The following is an 8,925-nucleotide window of genomic DNA, read 5'->3' as shown; positions in this document are numbered from 1 at the left end:
TTCGAAATATATCTAGAGTTTGATGGCGTAGTGTAGTGTAACCTAAAAAAAAGAAAAATTCATCCTAGGTCATCAGCATCTATATTCATGCTGCAATATGACTATATATTTATGTTTGAGTGGAAAGAATAATCATTTTGAAATAGGGTATATTTTTTCTTTTCTCTCTCCTAATATATTCTTCTTATTAGTAACAGATTCATCTCATTCGACCCCTTTTTTTTTTTTTTTTTTGCTTTGCTTTTCATAAACTAACATGTTTAACTATTATTTTTTTTGTTACTTTTGAAAAAAAAAAATTGTACTAGGAAGCTGATTATGCAATAGTTTTAAGAATTTTTTTTTTCCAAAATAACTTCATAATCAACTTTATAAAATGTTATAGCCATTCCAAACAGTTCCATAATTATCTTTAAACTAAAAAACTTTTTTAATTTATTATTTATGAATAGTAGCTTCTACATTCAGCTTATATTTATCTTTTGCACTTGGTTATTTATTTGAGGTTTTAATTTAAGACAGTTTTCTTAATGTTTTGTAAAGCGATAATAAATAAAGAACAATAGAAAACAAATTTTTTGATTTTTTTTTTTATGAAATAAAAATAGTGCTAAACACAAATTATGGTTGCAGTCTTAAAACCAAAGCATTAAACTCTTGCTCACTATTTTATAAAATAGCTTTTTAGTTTAAGAAAAAATTAATTTAAGTACTTTTTATAATAAAAATTTACTTTAGAAAACCGTAAGAAAATTGTCCCAAACGAACCTAAGGCTTCGTTTGTCTTAGGTTCGTTTGGGGCTACTTTCTTATTGTTTTCTAAAACAAAGCTTTTTAGTTTAAATTTTTTTACCAAAAAAATTATTTTAAGGAGCAATAAGAAAGCCATCACAAAGGAAGCCTAAGTCTCATATCTCCTTCCAACTTTTACAAACAAAAACTTCGTCGTTCACCACCATGTCGACTTCTCTCTGACAATAGCATGCACTGTCGCCAACTACCCTCATGCATCCTCCCCCACCACCTTCTCCCATCAACAATGCGCCACCAACTGCTCTCCCATAAGCAGCCCGCCTTACTGGCTGCGCAAGAGAAACTTTGAATCATTAATTAAAGGATTAGACAATATCTAAATTTTGCATGCTTATAATAAAATTGAGTGCCTTGACAAAATGAATCCAGAATGCCCAAGATCAATTCATTTTGAGTTCATTAAGGCACTTAATACTAAGTAAATGATTTATAATCAAATAATTCGATATGAGAAATCTAATAGAGTGCTATGAAATTTTGGTTTACTTTATCAAAATGCACAGTCTGGAAGTAATTTAAATAGAATCATACTCTCCATATAAAAGGGACCTAGATTTGAGATTGGAGAATGCTTAATGTTCTGAGGAACTCTAAATCTCTCCTCGGCTTTTGACATTGTTGATCACCGCTTAGCCATGTTATTGAATCACTATCATCATTAGACCACCACTAGATTATCATAGTTCATTCTCTATCATTTGGCTGTTAGTATTTAATCGTCAGCATCCGACCATCATCATCCAACTATTATTGTATGACCATCATCATTCAATCAACATCATTGATCATCTGACCATTGTCATCTGATGGAGCATAATCATCCAACCAGCATAGCCTAATTATCATTATTTGACAATCATCCTCTCTCTATTGTGTCTCCCATAATCTTTGCCACAATTATAGGAGACAAAGCAAGTGCTACTAATTTTGTAATTGCAACTTCTCTAATTGTGGAGGGAAGTGGATTTATGTAACTTTAAATATATAGTAAATTATTTCAATTGGTATAAGCCCTATAAATTTTTCCTTGAGAATATATAAATTATATACATTTTTATATGTTTTGATTTTACTTTTATGAACATCTCATAGTCAATTCAATCACTTAAGAAAAGCCAAATACCGGGAAAAAAAAAAAAGAATAGCTTAAAAAATCAAGCTAAATAATTCTTGAAGTCACTCACTCAAATTCAACGCATTTACACCCCCAACTTTGATGTTTAAATTAAGGTTTCGTTTGTAACAATTTTCTTATTGTTTTATAAAGTAACATTCAAGTTAAAAATTTTGAAGTTAAAAAAATTTTTATACTAAAAAATATCTTTATAAAACAATTAATAAACTGTTCCAAATAAAACCTAATTTACTAGTCATCCCACCTCATACAAGCTTTAATAAATGTATTTCATTACATGAAAACAGCTTATTTCCAATGGAATTTTCAGCAAAATTAAATTCTCCAAAAATTCCAACGAATTTTCTGACCGATTTTCGGTGAAATATTTCCGGCAAAATTCCGACGGATTTCTGGAGAATTTTTTGACTGCTTCTTACGGATTATTCTAGAATCCATGGATTTCGACGAAATTAAAAAATTTCAAAAATAAAAAATGAATTTTATAATTATTATTTAGTAATAAGTTAAATATTTAAATAATTTATTGCATAAAATTTAAATTAATTAATGAAATATTTAAAATAAATTAACTAATTCAATAATTCATTATTTAATAAATCTAATTATTTTTATCAAATTAGTTTTACTTTTACATTGATATTTACTTTGAATATTTATAGGTTATAATTTAAATAAAAAATGTTAGCCACCCCCAAGTAAGCCGTTGGCCTTGTGTTTGATGGTTGGGTGGCTTCTTGCTGGGTTGGGAGCGGGAGGGCTGCGTTTCGACCCGCTGAAGCCCTGATATATAGGTAGGGGAGTCAAATTTTTTTATCCGACCCAGAAAAATTCAGTTCGGAGTCACCCGTTATGAAACGTCAGGTTGGTAAACCATCCGTTTCAAATATCGGGCGGTTCGGTGTTGACCCGGACCCGGAAAATGACCTTGAAATGACTCCCTGCCGACGCTCAACTGCCCGGTCCCGCGTGACGCTGCAAGAGCCCTCTTCGAGCTTCGCGTGGCCGCTTCGGCTTCGCCACTCGCGTTGCAGCTTCGGCTTTGCCGCACTGGCGTGCCAGCGCAGCAAAAGCCCGCTCGCGTGGGGTTTCGACCGTTCGGGTTCAGTCGCGACTCGTTTCGACTAGCGCTGGCCGCAGGTGCCTCTGCCGCCTACGCGCCTGCTACAGCCGCACCGCCGCGCCTGCACCACTGCCGTCTACCCTTCTTTTTAAGTAACGGTCGGTAGTGTCAACCCGGCACCCGTCGGTGGTCGGGGTTTTGGCTATGAGATAGCGACCCGTTTACAAAAATGGTTGGATCTACGGTTGACCCGTTTAAACCGATCAACTCGGGTTCGACCTCGATTGACACCCCACTAATAGGCCGCTTAGTCGCAGCCGTGATACTGACCGTGCTTGGGGTCTTGCAGGCTGGCTGGTATGGCTGGACGTAGGGCGTATAGCATGTGGCTCATTGGCGGCGAGGCTGCCTCAAGTTGACTTTAGCAGACCACTGTTTTAGGACCATTTTTTTAATTTTTATTTGTTAAATTTTTTGACACAAAAATTAATCTTCCGGAAATCTTTCCCAATGAAATTTTCAATCAGAAATCCACTAGAAAAATTTCCGGCACAATTTTTTTGAAATCAGAAGACTTCTCCACACGTGTTGACCATTTGAAAAATCTTCGCCAACATATCCACTGAATATCTTATAATTTTTCAACGTATATGTTAATCCTTTTACAATTAAATGTATCACCGGAATATCATTTTCTTTAAAGTTCATGATATGTTTTTTCAGAATTAATATAATAATATTATATTATTATTATTATTATTATCTAATAATTGAGTATTAAACGACCCAACATTATTATTATCTTTGCAGTTAAGATTCATTTCTCCTTTAAATATTAGAATTATCCAATATTTTAAAGCTCCCCTATGACTTTTCTCACAATATATTAATGGCTCATTAAGAGCGACACCACTGCTTAGTTATCCACCAGTAGACCGACTTATTCTCTCAAATTTTATGTCCAATTTTACAGCAAATCTGGCACCAATGCCCTTAACCAATTCCAGTTTGATAGAGCCTAACAATTATTACAGAAAACTTCATTATGAAAAATATTAAATTCAAGAAATATTCAATATCTCAATATTCTATTTTATATGAAAATTATTCATCAACAGCATGAAGAATAGCAAAAATTAATAAAAGAATCACGTCACTGAATTCTGCTGCGTTCTTATGAACTCTAGGTCCGGTGTTGTAGACAAACAAAGACCATTGAACGCCAAAAAACTGCCCAAACAGTACATCAAGCGTTGTACAGCTGCTAAGCACTCTTCCAGAATTATCTGCAGCGGCGTTTTCAAAAGTATCCAAACTGAATAAAAAAACTTTTCATGATAAGAAGAGAAAGCAGACACATAACAAGAAAATAAATAATAAAATTAACGCATAGGAAATGTTAAATCTTGTTTAGTCAAGTATATTAAGCCCTAGAATAGAGTAAAAAAAATGATGAAGATCATATACCAAGAATAAAGTATTTTTTTAATTATGATAGTCTGTAATTTGTAATGATACCTAAAAGTATTACATTCAGGCATCGTCAACGTTCTTAATGTTTCTAAGCAGCTTCTATGTACAAATTGTAATTTTTTACTAAAAATTGATTTAAAAATCATAAAAAATGTCCCAAATGAAGCTTTTCTTTTTTCCTGCTCTAAAAACAGAATTAAGTATAAAATAAATTTATACTAAAAGCTAATAAAAGCGAGTAAAAAATCATCCCAAACGAACGAATTCTCAGAGTGAAGATAAAAAATCGACCCATAAATAGATGATATATCAAAAATATATCTGCGGTGAATATTTCTGATGCAAAGCCAACAAGGTAAGTGCAATGTAATATGGAAAAATATAAGGAATGAAAAAAAATACACACATACTAAGCACAGAGTATTCTTCTAATCTCCACTCGAAGTCCCAATTGTTTTCTTCACTTTCTGAGTGTCCAATCCAGACCAACAAAAGAAGCAGTTCATAAACTCAACTGAGTGCTTCCAAATATTTGATACTCCTTCGAGAAGCATTTGCAATTCCCACTCATTCACCCACTCATCCTAAACAATATACATATCTCCATTTTTCTTTTTGTTTTCATTGTAGGATGTAAAAATTCTCAAACTTAGCTTCGTTGGACGGCTTTATACTACTTTCTTAAAGACAACTTTTTAGATAAAATTTATTTTTACTCAGAAAGCACTTCAAGAACAGTTAATAAAACCACCAAACGAGCTTTAATTAAGAATAGCAAATAGCTCAAGTAAATATGTTATTTAAAAAATGACTAATACAAGTAGAGAAAAATATACTTGGTTAAATGTTAAATATTGAAAACCATAATTAAACACCAACCGATAAAAGACAGAGTCCATTTCGTTGTTTAGTGCCTCACTGTCGGCCACCCTGCTGTTGTAAATGAATTGGCAATTTTGTAAATGTATTTAGACAACCCAACAAAAGCATCAAATAGTTATATAGTGTACATCTACCACAACCATTTGTATCCCCAATCGTGGCTTCATTATATCCATGGAGTCTCTTGCCTATCTCTCTGACAAACACAATCATATGCGTTAGAATAATATTCCGAACAATTTGTAACCACTTTTAGTAATTATGATACAAGAATACTATCTGACTTGCACATGCAAAGTTCTTCAAATAGCTCAATTACCCAAAAGGCTTGGACTATCTGCATACCTTCAAAATTTAAAAATGTAAAGAGTTTTTTCATGCTTTTTCCAGTAACTGGAATCGACCAGTCGGATGAAGACAAATTCAATAATATCATGTTCATAAATGTTCTGCTGAAAAACAAATATGACATTGATGTAGAAAGCAGGACAGTAGAAAAAAATTTGATTGATTCTGTATAAAATGTGAAGTATATTAACTTCTCCAAAAAAAACTTATGAAAAAAAAATAAAATTATTATCAAAAAAAAAAATCTTCAAGAGGACTGCTGGCTTAATAATAGAAAGAGCAAATCAAAATAAGTAAGAGCCCTAAGAGAATCAATCTATAGTAAAATATTTAATGTGGCTCAATCATCCTCATCAATTTGACTGACTTGTGGCATGATCTTTAATATTACCCTTCATAACTAATGTATAAATCTACCATTTCAAAGTTGCTTTACATGTTTGAACATAGGATTCATATTTCTTTGCAAGAAGTTATGCACTTGATTCCACTTTCCATATTTTCTTTGTGAAATATTTACCCACCTTACATGCTCACAATCATATAAACTGGGTAAATGCTCTATGGTAGATATATTATTCACAGATATCTTTATCGGCCATCCATTTGATTTTTAAATATTTCAAAATTGTTTTGAAACTTAACTCGAATTCCTTAGCAATAACTCTTAGATTTAAAATTGAGCTAGATCTTCAACATGTTATCGTTCTCCATCATATTATTAGATTTCTCCTAAAAATTAATATCAATTTAGAATATTCTATCAATAGTGACCACATAGCGAGTTAATATAATCCTTTAATTGTAAGTATCCTAAGAGGATTCAATCTATAAGACCCTGAATTAATGACTGTCATAAGATTCTATAAGAGCTAAAGGTGATTAGTAAGTTTGAATATAATTAATGATAAGACTCGCTATAAATGCAATGTTTTAACTTGTGTAATAGATTAAAATTACTTTTATTAATCTCTTATCTTATCCATGCGCCTCTTCTTTTCCTTCTTTATTGCGTCAATTTTTTATCTTAGTTCAGTTGTAATTTCAAAATTTTGCAAGCAGTCATTGATTTCCTTTTGTAGATCCATGAATCTTTTATTTAGACGTATTCCTAAAGAGTATTTAATTGCCCAACTCTTTGATTACAAGCTTCTTAAAAGCATTTCTTAGAACTTCTTCAATTATCAACATATCATCAACTTATACAATAAAAATTTAATTTATCATCACATATTTTATGAAGAGGATAATGTCCTTAGTTTTATTTGTATATCTAGCTTTATTCATGACTTTTTAAAATCTACCAAATATAATCTTAGAGAATTATTTAAGCCATCTGAGTATTTTCTAATTTGCACCAATTTGTTATTTGTAAAAGATCCTACCAAATCTACGTCATGATCCATATACACTCTTTACCATTCCCATTTAGAAAACAGCATTTATCTTTAATCATACTATTATATATACCATTTATGATTGCTACACGAGAGCATTAATATCATAAATATCATTTTCACAATCAGTAATAAATTTTTATGTTAGTCAATTCCATAGATTGAAAATCCTTTTTTGGTTCCACTTCTTATTATATTGTTTAGGTTTTCATCTCTAAATTAATAGAAAAAATATATTTGCATTATATCATTTTCTTTCTTTTAGTATTTCAACAATCCCAAGTGAAATTTTTTTCAAATAATTATTTCTCTCTCATAACATTAATTCAATTCATCTTTTATAGCCGACAATAATTAAAATAATCATGAAAATCTACTAACATCACAAATGAATAAAGATAAAATTTAAGAATGTTAAAAATTTCTCTGTATTTATGTTTAGTCGTAGGAAACCCGTGACATAGAAACATCCAGTACCCTAATATAAACTTTCATGCAAGAAAGGTAAAAAAGACCATCTAATAAGGGAATGATAAAAAACAAAAGATCTCCTGACAGACCTAGCGAGATCATTAGGAACCCTTGCCTAGCCTATTAGAGACGTCTTTGACACAGTTTTTTACAAGCACTATACTCTATTAAAGGTAATTCATACCTTTTTTTCCCTTTCAACAATAGTCATGAATCCATAGAGTTTAAGTACACAAAACTAGCCGCAATGACCAAGATATAATTTTTTAGAAAGAAACATGTCTCATGAAGTATGATAAACAGATTTTGATTTTGTGTGGATTTGTAACCAGAGTTTCAAGTACACAAATAGCCAACACGGCATGAAAAACAGGTTTTGAGAGTTCTATATTTCTTATTCGGCGAAGTAACTTTACTAACACAATGATCGGATACCAATAGAATACAGCAATAATCGTATGCAGAATCAGGATTTTATCACATTTGTACTTCAAAACCTAAAGACTCAATGTTGGAAGCAAATATTACAAAACAGTTTTATTATTGTTTTAGTTCTAATTGGTGCAAGTATTCCAAATCATAATTTGAAGAGGTATGCCAACGATAAATTAAAATCTTTACCATTAAGAACTCTTGAAGATAAAAATTCAATAACATCCAGACTTGTGTATGTACTCTGTCGATGGCCAGTTGAACAGAACCATCTTGCTTAGCCACATATTTCCATTCCATGTTGGGAACCAGTTGCGCATGGAGATCATGAGCACCTGTGTTATAGACCCTACCAAAACAAGAGCTCAGTATAGATAAAAGATGGAAAAAGGACGTGCACCAAGGAGTAAAAACTAGAGTGAGTGGAAACTAACCTACTCTCCCAGGAGAATATCTCTGTTCCAGAGCTGCTCAATGTTCCTCCCAATAAATGGACTGGAGGATCTGGTCCTGACAATCCACCATCCAACAGGAATCCTGACGGTTTTATACCATTCTCGATAGGAAAGAAAAATCTTCTGCAGTGACAAAATGTGTGCCTTGGTTCTGAGATCAAATTAAGATGTGGTGGGATATTTCTGGAGAAAAACATCTGAAGCCAGATAATCTATGAACATGGCAAACCATTAGGTTAATACTCAAAAATGTTTAGATGCGTGAGATTTATTTTTACTCTCTATGTATCATATGAATATCAAGAAATATACACTAACCTATCTTTACATCAAGTAGTAGAGCACATTTTCCAATATCTTAGAACAAAGTGAAAGAAAAAAACCAGCTCACGCCATCCATATACTATCAAATTGATTCACGAACAACAATTGTAAGTTGACGATTTTGAATAAATT

The sequence above is a fragment of the Dendrobium catenatum genome, unplaced genomic scaffold (assembly GCF_001605985.2).
Source record: "Dendrobium catenatum unplaced genomic scaffold, ASM160598v2 fragScaff_scaffold_465, whole genome shotgun sequence".
Taxonomy (NCBI): domain Eukaryota; kingdom Viridiplantae; phylum Streptophyta; class Magnoliopsida; order Asparagales; family Orchidaceae; genus Dendrobium; species Dendrobium catenatum.
The sequence above is the reverse complement of the archived record's forward strand: the minus strand, read 5'-3'. Positions refer to the sequence as shown.